The following is a 13,510-nucleotide window of genomic DNA, read 5'->3' on the forward strand; positions in this document are numbered from 1 at the left end:
GGCCGGTCCGAGGGAGGAAGAAGTCGAGAAGATCTCGCGGGGCCGAACCGAGATCACGTCTCGCGGGCTGCCGGCCGTGCGCATGCGCCGCAGGCTGGGCGCGCGAGAATCGAGCGTGAGCGCCGGGCTGAGCGTGCGTTGATGTAGGTGGTTGGCTTCAGCAAGCCGGCGGGTTGCAGAGGGCAGTTGGGAGTGCGCGGCGACTCCGCTTCAGTACGCGTGCTCATCGCAGGGGGCGTACGTGGGCTTGCAGAGAAGCTGGGGAAGCGGGGCGGGGCGGGGACGCCGGAGGCTTTGGGTTCGAGTACCGCTTCAGCTGTGGTGTTGGCAGGACGCGGTGGGGTGGGACGGCAGGAAAGAATTTTAAGTGTCCCGCGCTGAGTGAGTGCTGAGAACACAGGCATGAATCAGAACTGGCGTAGGCCCTGGATGGGATGCCGGTCTGTGGAGGGAGACGGCTAGGGAATCAAATCACTTAGGAAAGGATGCGGATACGATTGGACCTTGAAGGGCAGGCAAGGACACTCCAGGCGAGGGAACCCCGGGAGAAAGGTCCAAACTGGCTTGGACTCATGGAGTTCCACTGGGGTGGGAGGTGAGGCAGCAGACATGGGCAGGTCAGATCCTGAAGAGATGTGAGACGTGGACTGGTGGGAAGAAGAGCACGTATAAACCCTTCGGGGGCTGCGGAGGAGGGATACAGTGCTAAGAGTCAACAATTCAAACGCCTGCGGTGAGAACCCTGTGCGCCTAAGATGAATACCGGGCGGAGAGTGAGGCCCGCAAAGACCGCATGCGCTGTTAGCCCAAAGGCCTCCGCGACTTAGCTGAAGCGGGTGGTTGCCAATGGGAACGATAGATGCTTCAAGAGAAGAGAGAAGGGTATATATACATATACATATATTCATAGATATATAGGTGAGTGAGGAATTTACCATTTTTCATTTAAAATTACATTTGGGTACCTCCCCGGAGGTCCAGTGGTTAAGATTCGGCTTCCATTGCTTGGGGACACAGGTGGTCCCTGGTCGGGGAACTAAGATCCCACATGCCGCGTGGCGTGGCCAAACAACAAAATTATATTTGGACAGGGAATACATGTACATTCTGACAAAAGTCGAGAAGTCCATGGGGTAGACAAGAAAAGTCCGTCTCCTCTCTGGTTCCCATATTCCATTCCTAGAGCACCGCTTCTCAGTTTCCTTCTGGAGCTACTGTTAGAGCAAAGCATTGGGGTTGACAGCTTGAGCCTGGCCAAGTTCCTTAACCTTTCTGCGTCTGTGTCCTGTTTCTACAATGGAGATGAGGGCACTGAATGATGATACTGGCAGAGTTAAATGGGTGACAGTGCCTAGAATAGTGCCTGGTGCATAGTAGCACTGTGTGTTGTCATTATTATTTTTTTTTTTTTGCGGTACTCGGGCCTCTCACTGTTATGGCCTGTGCAGAGCACAGGCTCCGGACGCGCAGGCTCAGCTGCCGTGGCTCACGGGCCCAGCCGCTCCGTTGCATGTGGGATCTTCCCGGACCGGGGCACGAACCCGTGTCCCCTGCATCAGCAGGCGGACTCTCAACCACTGTGCCACCAGGGAAGCCCTGTTGTCATTATTTTGTGGTTTACGATGACAGTGATAGTGACTGAGTCTGAACTGCCCCCATCCCGTCCAGGCCTCATCCCTGCTGCCATTTTCTCAGCACAGGTGGCAGGTGGAACCATTTCCCCAGGCTGTCACAGGCTGGGTGAAAACAACCATCACACAGACTGAGTTGAGAGTCCTGTTATTTCTGGATTCTCCAGAAGATTGTGGGTGTCTGGAATAGATACACATGACAGGCCATCTTTGTGTTATGTCTGACGTTATCCCCTTTAGCATCTTCATCTGTTAGGTCGAATCTGTTTTTCTTACCTGAATTTCTCAACCCCAGAGTAGCCTCACAAATGCCAGTTTCACCTCTGGGCAACCCTCAGAGGTGGAGATTTGACTTAAGGGAAAAGAAGGGGCTTGGCATTGGACCATGGGCCCACTGTATACTATATACATCACTGTAACCTTCTCCCCTCCTCATTTAACAGATGCAGAAAATGAGTCTGAGAGAGAAGAAGGGCCTTACTGAAGTACCCAGGGCCAGGAGGCATCAGGGCCTGGATTCAAACCCAACCCTGTCTCACTCTAGGGCGAGCCCACATTTTTTCCCTGGCATTGGGCAGCCTGCCTAGCGGTGAGTCAGTGGTGCAATCAAGCACCCAGAGAGCTGCTTTTATATAAATGGGATGGCGTGCTGTTGTGTGGATGTACCATACTTAACCATTACCCTATTGATAAACATTTAGGTTGTTTCTGAACTTCTGCTCTTACAAACGTTTGCCACAATGAATATCCTGTACATCTGACTGCATGTAGATGATAGTATTATCAATAGAATATCTCGTTTGAAGTAGAATTGCTGAGTCAAAGGGTACCTGCACAGGGAATTTTAAGAGCCCTTTGCCAAACGATCTATTCATTTCTCAAGTCACTTCTCTGTTCACTTCATTCATTCGTTTGTATCTACTGAACGAATTATGGAACTCTAGTCATCTGCCAGGACAGAGCACCTGCCCTTCAGGAATGGATCTTCTAGTAGGGGCAGATGATGTCAGGTAAAAGATGCTTGGAAAAATCAGGATAAGGGAAGTGAGAGTGACAGAGGTCACAGAGAGTGACAGGTGGTCAGGGAAGGCTGCTCTGAGGTGACATTTGAGCAGAAGCCTGAAAGATGGTAAGGGAATGAACCATAGGAAGATGCTAAAAAACAGTAAGTGGAAAGATCCCGAAGTGAGAATGGACCTGGGTGTTCAAGGATTATCAAGATGACCAGAGTGACTGGAGCAGAGTGGAAAAGGGGTAGAATTATTTAGGGATATAGCTGTAGAGAGGTCCAGGTTACATGGGGTCTTGTGGGCTATGGTAAGAGCTTTTGAATTTACTTACAAGTGTAACAGGAAGCCTTTGGAGGGCCGTGAGCAAGGACAAGCATGTTGTGAGGTATGTTTTATAAAGATTTCTCTAGTGTTATTCTCAAAAAGTAGTAACAGTGGTTCCCTGTGGGGGTGAAGGTTATAGGTAGATGTGGAGGAAAACGTCTTAAGACTTTCATGTTTTTGAACTATGTGACTCTTATCTATGCACAAAAAAGTTAAACCAGCACTGGCCGCCATGAGGAGAATGGGCTGCAGCTGGGCAGCAGTGGAAGCAGGAGATGAGGAAGCTGCTGTCTCTTCCCTGGGCAAGAGATGACGATGACTCAGGAAGAGGGTTATGTGAGAGGAAGCATGAATCAGGAATGACTTAAAAGTTATCCTGAAGGTTTGGGCCTGACCCACTGGGTGAAGAGTGATGCTTTTTACCAAGATGGGGAGGAGTAGACTTGACGGGAAATTGACAAGCTTTGAACTGCTTAACTTTGAGATGCACATTGGACATCTCAAGTGGTCCAAGTAAGTGGTCGCACTAGGGCGAAGCCAGGGTTTGTAGATACAGAATTTTTACTGACTTTTCACTATGAAAATTTAAAAACACGCACAAAAGTTTTCTGGTATAAAGAACTCCCACATACCCACCACCCAGTGTGGAGAGCCATCACATTTTACTTACCTTATTTCTTCTATTTTCTTCTCCCACATATAAGCACACTTTTTCCTGGAGTTTCTGTATTATTTTTTAAGCTTTTAAGCAAACCTCAGATGTCCTGTCATCTTATCAATAACTATACAAGTGTGCTAAATTTTGAAGCCGTTAATATATAGATGACATTTAAAGCCCCGGAATTTGCTGAAACCATCCAGCCTGAGGGAGTAGGTTGAGCAGGGACTGGGCCCTGGGCCTCCCACATTTAGGAATCGGGGAAAGGACCAGCATCCTAGAGATGGAGCAGGAATATCAGGAGAGGTGATAAACTGGGACCGAGGAAACAGAGTTCCAAAAAGATGGTGATCGACTAGGGAGCAGAGATACAGAGCAGTAGCTGGAGGTGGACGTGGGGTCCACCATGGAGAAAACATGGCTGTCTCATCCCCCAGTCTTGTTGCAGGAGAAGGGGGTGCAAGAAGATGGTCATGTCCCAGGCGAGTCCCAGGGACGGGCCATCAAGTGAGGGTCCTTGGTTTCACTCAGGAAAATTCAAGAGCGAGCCACAGTAAAGTGAAAGTAAGTTTATTTAGAGAGATACACATTCCATCGGCAGAATGCAGACCATCTCAGAAGGCAAGAGTGGCACTGGGGTGCGGGGGTGGTTAGTTTTTATGGGCTGGATAATTTCATAGGCTAACAAGTGAGAAGATTATTCCAAATATTTTGGGGAGGGGGCGGGGATTTCCAGGAATTGGGCCACCACCCACTCTTCGGCTTTTTATGGTCAGCCTCAGAACTGTTATGGTGCCTGTGGGTGTGTCACTTAGCATATGCTGATGTATTGCAACAAACGTATAATGAGGCTCAAGGTCTAGGGAAGTCAAATCTTCTGCCAACTTGGGCCTAGTAGGTTCTAAACAGTTTTAGTCGTATCCTCGAGGGGCTGTGTCATTCTTTTTTTTTTTTTTTTTTAAATACTTATTTATTTATTTGGCTGCGCTGGGTCTTTAGCTGTGGCACGCATGCAGGATCTAGTTCCCTGACCAGGGATCAAACCCAGGACCCCTGCATTGGGAGCATGGAGTCTTAACCACTGGACCACCAGGGAAGTCCTGTGTCATTCTTTTAAAGGTTGTGTCCTGCCCCCTTCCCTCCTGTCTCAGTCTCACTATGTCATGGAAACGTCTCAATATCGTAATATGGAATCTATAAGGAAAAGTTTACAGGTACTTACTTTTCTTTATCTTTTTTGTTGTTGAGGTGTAACTTAGACGTGGCGAAGTGCAGAAAAGACACAGATCTTAAGAGTATTGGTCAATGAATTTTTACAAATATATATAATCGTGTAACCACTAACCAGGTCAAGGTAGAGAACATTTCCAACACCCCAGAAATTTCTCTTGGACCCTTTCCCTGTCAGCTCCCCCACTCCAGAAGCAGCCACTGATCTAATTCTGGTTACTATACGTGAGTTGTGTCTGCTCTTTTGAACTTGATATAAATGAAATCTTACAGCAGGTCTTCTGTGTTGTCTTCCTTCTTTAGCTCTTTGGTCTGTGAGAGTCTTTGCTGCTGTTGAATGTATCAGGAGTTTGTTCTATAAGAACTTACTTTTAAAGGATTTCCACATACAGGTTATTTTACAATGTGTAAAATAAAGACTCTGAATTTGAATTCGGGATGTTTTGCAGTTTGGAGAATACATAGTGGAGGATGTAAAGTGCTTCAAGTTCCTGTGGGCCGTTTTTGAGATGGGAGGAATGACAGCATGTTTGTATGCTGCTGGGAGTGATAGGGAAACCTTGCAACTCAAATTGGAACCCACGTGCCAGGGCCAAACCCATACTGGGAATTGAACCCACGTCCTTTTATTTATTTTTTTGAATTTTATTTTCTTTATTTTTTATACAGCAGGTTCTTATTAGTTATCAATTTAATACATATTAGTGTATATATATCAGTCCCAATCTCCCAATTCATCCCACCACCACCACCACCCCGTTGGTGTCCATATGTTTGTTCTCTACATCTGTGTCTCTGTTTCTGCCCTGCAAACCGGTTCATCTGTACCATTTTTCTAGTTGCCACATATATGCGTTAATATACAATATTTGTTTTTCTCTTTCTAACTTACTTCACTCTGTATGACAGTCTCTAGGTCCATGCACGTCTCTACAAATGACCCAATTTTGTTCCTTTTTATGGCTGAGTAATATTCCATTGTATATATATACCACATCTTCTTTATCCATTCGTCTGTCAATGGGCATTTAGGTTGCTTCCATGTCCTGGCTATTGTAAATAGTGTTGCAATGAACATTGGGGTGCATGTGTCTCTTTGAATTATGGTTTTCTCTGGGTATATGCCGAGTGGTGGGATTTCTGGGTCATATGGTAATTCTATTTTTAGTTTTTTAAGGAACCTCCATACTGTTCTCCATAGTAGCTGTATCAATTTACATTCACACCAACAGTGCAAGAGGGTTCCCTTTTCTCCACACCCTCTCCAGCATTTGTTTGTAGATTTTCTGATGATGCCCATTCTAACTGGTGTGACACCTCATTGTAGCTATGATTTGCATTTCTCTAATAATTAGTGACATTGAGCAGCTTTTCATGTGCTTCTTGGCCACCTGTATGTCTTCTTTGGAGAAATGTCTATTTAGGTCTTCTGCCCAGTTTTTGATTGGGTTGTTTTTTTAATGTTGAGCTGCATGAACTGTTTATATATTTTGGAGATTAATCCTTTGTCCTTTGATTTGTTTGCAAATATTTTCTCCATTCTGAGGGTTTTCTTTTCATCTTGATTGTAGTTTCCTTGCTTTGCAAAAGCTTTTAAGTTTCATTAGGTCCCCTTTGTTTACTTTTGTTTTTATTTCCATTACTCTAGGAGGTGGATCAAAAAAGATCTTGCTGTGATTTATGTAAAAGAGTGTTCTTTCTGTGTTTTCCTCTAAGAGTTTTATAGTGTTCAGTCTTACATTTAGGTCTCTAATGCATTTTGAGTTTATTTTTGTTTATGGTGTTAGGGAGTATTCTAATTTCATTCTTTTACATTTAGCTGTCCAGTTTTCCCAGCACCACTTATTGAAGAGACTATCTTTTCTCCATTGTATATCCTTGCCTCCTTTGTCATAGATTAGTTGACCATGGGTGCATGAGTTTATCTCTGGGCTTTCTATCCTGTCCCATTGATCTATATTTCTGTTTTTATGCCAGTACCATATTGTCTTGATTACTGTAGCTTAGCAGTATAGTCTGAAGTCAGGGAGCCTGATTCCTCCAGCTCCATTTTTTCCCCTCAGGACTGCTTTGGCTATTCGGGGTCTTTTGTGTCTCCACACAAAGTTTAAGATTTTTTTGTTCTAGTTCTATAAAAAAATGTCATTGGTAATTTGATAGGGATTGCATTGAATCTGTAGATTGCGTTGGGTAGTATAGTCATTTTCACAATATTGATTCTTCCAATCCAAGAACATGGTATATCTCTCCATCTGTTTGTATCATCTTTGATTTCTTTCATCAGTGTCTTATAGTTTTCTGAGTACAGGTCTTTTACCTCCTTAGGTAGGTTTATTCCTAGGTATTTTATTCTTTTTGTTGCAGTGGTGAATGGTATTGTTTCCTTAATTTCTCTTTCTGATCTTTCGTTGTTAGTGTATAGGAATGCAAGAGATTTCTGTGCATTAATTTTGTATCCTGCAACTTTACCAAATGCATTGATTAGCTCTAGTAGTTTTCTGGTGGCATATTTACGATTCTCTATGTATAGTATCATGTCATCTGCAAACAGTGACAGTTTTACTTCTTCTTTTCCAATTTGTATTCCTTTTATTTCTTTTTCTTCTCTGATTGCCGTGGCTATATTGAATAATAGTGGTGAGAGTGGACATCCTTGTCTTGTTCCTGATCTTAGAGGAAATGCTTTCAGTTTTTCACCATTGAGAATGATGTTTGCTGTGGGTTTGTCGTATATGGCCTTTATTATGTTGAGGTAGGTTCCCTCTGTGCCCACTTTCTGGAGAGTTTTTATCATAAATGGGTGTTGAATTTTGTGTAAAGCTTTTTCTGCATCTATTGAGATGATCATATGGTTTTTATTCTTCAATTTGTTAATATGGTGTATCACATTGATTGATTTGTGTATATTTAAGAATCCTTGCATCCCTGGCATAAATCCCACTTGATCATGGTATATGACCCTTTTAATGTGTTGTTGGATTCTGTTTGCTAGTATTTTGTTGAGGATTTTTGCATCTATATTCATCAGTGATATTGGTCTGTAATTTTCTTTTTTTGTAGTGTCTTTGTCTGGTTTTGGTAACAGGGTGGTGGTGGCCTCATAGTATGAGTTTGGGAGTGTTCCTTCCTCTGCAATTTTTTGGAAGAGTTTGAGAAGGATGGATGTTAGCTTTTCTCTAAATGCTTGATAGAATTCATCTGTGAAGCCATCTGGTCTTGGACTTTTTGTTTGTTGGAAGATTTTTAATCACAGTTTCAATTTCATTACTTGTGATTGGTCTATTCATATTTTTTAGTTCTTCCTGGTTCAGTCTTGGAAGGTTATACCTTTCTAAGAATTTGTCCATTTCTTCCAGGTTGTCCATTTTTTGGGCATAGAGTTGCTTGTTGTAGTCTCTTATGATGCTTTGTATTTCTGCAGTGTCTGTTGTAACTTCTCCTTTTTCATTTCTAATTTTATTGATTTGAGTCCTCTCCCTCTTTTTCTTGATGTGTCTGGCTAAAGTTTTATCAATTTTGTTTATCTTCTTAAAGAACCAGCTTTTAGTTTTATTGATCTTTGCTATTGTTTTCTTTGTTTCTATTTCATTTATTTGTGCTCTGACCTTTATGATTTCTTTCCTTCTACTAACTTTGGGTTTTGCTTGTTCTTCTTTCTCTAGTTCCTTTAGGTGTAAGGTTAGATTGTTTATTTGAGATTTTTCTTGTTTCTTGAGGTAGGCTTGTATAGCTATAAACTTCCCTCTTAGAAATGCTTTTGCTGCATCCCATAGGTTTTGGATCATCATGTTTTTGTTGTAATTTGTCTCTAGGTATTTTTTTATTTCCTCTTTGATTTCTTCAGTGATCTCTTAGTTATTTAGTAACGTATTGTTTAGCCTCCATGTGTTTATGTTTTTAATATTTTTTTTTGCCTGTAATTGATTTCTAATCTCTTAGTGTTGTGGTCGGAAAAGATGCTTGATATGATTTCAATTTTCTTAAATTTACCGAGGCTTTATTTGCGACCCAAGATGTGATCTATCCTGGAAAATGTTCCATATGCACTTGAGAAGAAAGTGTAATCTGCTGTTTTTGGATGGAGTGTCCTATAAATATCAATTAAATCTATCTGGTCTATTATGTCATTTAAAGCTTGTGTTTCCTTATTAATTTTCTGTCTGGATGATCTGTCCACTGGTGTAAGTGAGGTGTTAAAGTCCCCCACTATTATTGTGTTACTGTCGATTTCCTCTTTTATAGCTGTTAGCAGTTGCCTTATATATTGAGGTGCTCCTATGTTGGGTACATATATATTTATAATTGTCATATCTTCTTCTTGGATTGACCACTTGATCATTATTTAGTGTCCTTACTTGTCTCTGGTAACATTCTTTATTTTAAAGTCTATTTTATCTGATATGGGTATTGCTACTCCAGCTTTCTTTTGATTTCCATTTGTATGGAATATCTTTTTCCATCCCCTCACTTTTAGTCTGTGTGTGTCCCTAGGTGGGTCTTCAGAGTGGGTCTCTTGTAGACAGCATATATATGGGTCTTGTTTTTCTTTTTTTGGTTTTTTGGGGTTTTTTTTTTTTGCAGTACGCAGGCCTCTCACTGTTGTGGCCTCTCCCATTGCGGAGCACAGGCTCCGGATGCACAGGCTCAGCAGCCATGGCTCACGGGCCTAGCTGCTCCGCGGCATGTGGGATCTTCCCGGACTGGGACACGAACTCGTGTCCCCTGCATCAGCAGGCGGACTCTCAACCACTGCGCCACCAGGGAAGCCCTGGGTCTTGTTTTTGTATACATTCAGCGAGCCTGTGTCTTTTGGTTGGAGCATTTAATCCATTCACGTTTAAGGTAATTATCGACATGTATGTTCATGTTACCGTTTTCTTAATTGTTATGGGTTTGTTTCTGTGCGTCCTTTTCTTCTCTTGTGTTTCCCACTTAGAGAAGTTCCTTTAGCATTTGTTGTAGAGGTGGTTTGGTGGTGCAGAATTCTCTTAGCTTTTGCTTGTCTGTAAAGCTTTTGATTTCTCCGTCGAATCTAAATGAGATCCTTGCCGGGTAGAGTAATCTTGGTTGTAAGTTCTTCCCTTTCATCACTTTAAATATATTGTTCCACTCCCTTCTGGCTAGTAGAGTTTCTGCTGGGAAATCAGATGTTAACTTTATGGGAGTGCCCTTGTATGTTATTTGTTGTTTTTCCTTTGCTGCTTTCAATAATTTTTGTTTTTCTTTAATTTTTGTCAGTTTGATTACTATGTATCTTGGTGTGTTTCTCCTTGGGTTTATCCTGCCTGGGACTCTCTGCGCTTCCTGGACTTGGGTAGCTATTTCCTTTCCCATGTTAGGGAAGTTTTTGACTATAATCTCTTCAAATATTTTCTCGGGTCCTTCCTCTCTCTCTTCTCCTTCTGGGACCGCTATAATGAGAATGTTGGTATGTTTAATGTTGTCCCAGAGGTCTCTTAGGCTGTCTTCATTTCTTTTCATTCTTTTTTCTTTATTCTGTTCTGTGGCAGTGATTTCCACCATTCTGTCTTCCAGTTCACTTATCCGTTCTTCTGCCTCAGTTCTTCTGCTTTTGATTACTTCTAGTGTATTTTTTACTTCAGTTATTGTATTGTTCATCTCTGTTTGTTTTTTCTTTTTTTTTTGTTTGTTCTTTAATTCTTCTAGATGTTTATTCTTTAATTCTTCTAGGTCTTTGTTAAACATTTCTTGCATCTTCTCGATCTTTGCCTCCATTCTTTTCCCCAGGTCCCAGATCATCTTCACTATCATTATTCTGAATTCTTTTTCTGGAACGTTGCCTATCTCCACTTCATTTAGTTGTTTTTCTGGGGTTTTATCTTGTTCCTTCATCTGGTACAAAGTCCTCTGCCTTTTCATCTTGTCTGTCTTTCTGTGAATGTGGTTTTCCTTCCACAGGCTGCAGAATTGTAGTTCCTCTTGCTTCTGCTGCCTGCCCTCTGGTAGATGAAGTTCTCAAAGAGGCTTGTGAAAGCTTCTTGATGGGAGCAACCGGTGGTGGGTAGAGCTGGGTGTTGCTCTGGTGGGCCTAGCTTAGTAAAACTTTAATTGGCTTGTCTGCTGATGGGTGGGGCTGGGTTCCCTCCCTGTTGGTTGTTTGGCCTGAGGTGACCCAGCACTGGAGCCTACCCAGCTCTTTGGTGGGGATAATGGCGGACTCTGGGAGGGCTTGTGCCAAGGAGTACTTCCGAGAACTTCTGCTGCCAGTGTCCTTGTCCCCATGGTGAGCCACAGCCACCCCCCACCTCTGCAGGAGACCCTCCAACACCAGCAGGTGGGTCTGGTTCAGTCTCCTATGGGGTCACTGCTCCTTCCCCTGGGTCCCAATGCACACACTACTTTGTGTGTGCCCTCCAAGAGTGGAGTCTCTGTTTCCCCCAGTCCTGTCAAGTCCTGCAATCAAATCCCACTAGCCTTCAAAGTCTGATTCTCTAGGAATTCCTCCTCCTGTTGCCAGACCCCCAGGTTGGGAAGCCTGACGTGGAGCTCAGAACCTTCACTCCAGTGAGTGTACTTCTGTGGTATAAGTGTTCTCCAGTTTGTGAGTCACCCACCCAGCGGTTATGGGATTTGATTTTATTGTGATTGCGCCCCTCGTACCGTCTCATTGCAGCTTCTCCTTTGTCTTTGGATGTGGGGTGTCTTTTTTTGGTGAGTTCCAGTGTCTTCCTGTCGATGATTGTTCAGCAGTTAGTTGTGATTCCAGTGCTCTCACAACAGGGAGTGAGCTCACATCCTTCTACTCCGCCATCTTCCCCATGGCCTTTTAATTGAGATGACACACCTGGTCTCAAGACTTAATGAAGCTCAGGTTCTTGATGTCTCCTTGCAGAAAAAATTCAGTGAGAGACAAAGTGATATGTGAGAGGTGGATTTATTTAGAGAGAAACACACTCCACAGACAGAGTGTGGGCCATCTCAGAAGGCGAGAGGCCCTGAAATATGGGGTGGTTAATTTTTATGGACTGGGTAATTTCATAGGCTAATGAGTAGAAGGATTATTCCATCTATTTCAGGGGAATGGGCGTGGATTTCCAGGAATTGCACCACAGCACACTTTTTGACCTTTTATGCTTGTCCTCAGACCTGTCATGGCGCTGGTGGGTGTGTCCTTTAACATATGCTAATGTATTACAATGAGCGTATAATGAGGCTCAAGTTCCACTGGAAGTTGAATCTTCCGCCATCTTGGACTTAGTTGGTTCTAACGTCCTTTGGCTATGTCATTCTTTTAAAGGTTGTGCCCTGCCCCTTGCCTCCTGTTTCAATAGCAGGGAAAATGGATGAGGCAGGAGACTTAGGACCCAGGCCCTCAAGGAGGCGAGAGGGGGTGCAGCCTGGTTACAAGTGGAGACAGGGCTTGGACTTGAACTGAAGAAGGGCCAGCTCATCCTGGTAGAAGAAAGTGTTACCATTTGACATTGCCTCCAAATTGTGAAAAGCACTCTCCTAGTTTTTATATGTTAGCAGTAATCCCACACAGCAGCAAAGCTCAAAACAGGTCCTTGGACTGCAGTCTGGTGTTGATGTAGACGATCCAGCTTCCTTCACCAACCATCATAAAGAACTGGACAAATACTGGCCATGTTTGTTCTACATGGTTGGGGCAAAAGGGCCAGGAGAGTGGTGGGCAATTACAGCAGAGAATCTTTGGGAGGGAAGAGCCCTGTGGCTGGAGCAGCTATGATACTGTGATTTATAATAAATATGTATTTGGTCTTTGTCCCCTGAGTCTGGAACAGAGCTCCTAAACCCTTTGGAACGGGGTAATAAGGGTGTGTTTTGTTATGTTAATGAGGTGGCTTTGGAAAGCACCTAGGTAACCTAAGGATAGGGGCTGGGTGCCAAGGGACCCGACTGGATGATTAGAGGGTCAGAACTTGCAGGTCTCCAGGGAGGGGACAGGGGTTGGAGGTTGAATTAGTCACGGAAGTTCAATGATTTAATCAGTCATGACTATGTAATGAAGCTTCCATAGAAAACCTCCAAGGACAGGGTTTGGAGATCTTCCAGGTTGGTGAACACATGGAGATTTGGGGAGAGTGGTGCCCAGAGAGGTCATGGAAGCTCCCTGCCCCTTCCCCATACCTTGCCCTATGCATCTGTTCCACCTGGCTGTTCCTGAGTTATATCCTTTTATAAGAAACCAGTAATCTAGTAAATCAAGCATGTCTCTGAGTTCTGTGAGCCACTCATCGAACCCAAGGAAGGGGGTTGTTGGATCTGTAGCCAGTCGGTCAGAAGCATGGGTGACAGCCTGGACTTGAAATTGGCATCTGAAGGGGTGAGGGTAGGGGGCAGTCTTGTAGGACTGAACCCTTACCCTGTGGAATCTGACGCTGTCTCCAGGTAGACAGTGTCAGGATTGAGTCGACTGTGGTGTCTGAGAATTGCTTGGCATGGGGGAAAAAAACCCTCACACACTGGAATTGGCTGCAGAATCATTAGCAGCCATGACAGGGAGGGGATGGGGAGGCTAGAGGCAGGGGCAGGGGGGTGCAGAGCCTGAAGAGCCCCCCCAGGGGAGGCCTGTGCGCGTAGTAACACCATTCTGTAGTAAAAACGAATGTGCACCTGGCTGGTACCAAGAAGCAGGTGCACACCAGGGTGTGCAGCAGGGTTCCTTTCAGAGTTCA

At 43.9% G+C, this 13,510-nt stretch overlaps 1 protein-coding gene across 6 annotated transcripts in view; it reads left to right on the forward strand.

Annotated features, from left to right (window-relative positions):
* The window catches only part of ZNF283 (zinc finger protein 283), an 88,181-nt gene that overhangs the window by 132 nt on the left and 74,539 nt on the right, over positions 1-13,510 (forward strand). For 2 of the 6 annotated variants that reach the window (XM_073795961.1, XM_033846388.2), the window contains exon 2: positions 2,075-2,220. The gene's annotated coding sequence lies outside the window, so the exon portion shown is untranslated. The other 4 variants (XM_073795962.1, XM_073795964.1, XM_073795965.1 and 1 more) reach the window with 4 other exon arrangements.

Source organism: Tursiops truncatus, chromosome 19 (assembly GCF_011762595.2).
Source record: "Tursiops truncatus isolate mTurTru1 chromosome 19, mTurTru1.mat.Y, whole genome shotgun sequence".
Classification (NCBI taxonomy): Eukaryota; Metazoa; Chordata; class Mammalia; order Artiodactyla; family Delphinidae; genus Tursiops; species Tursiops truncatus.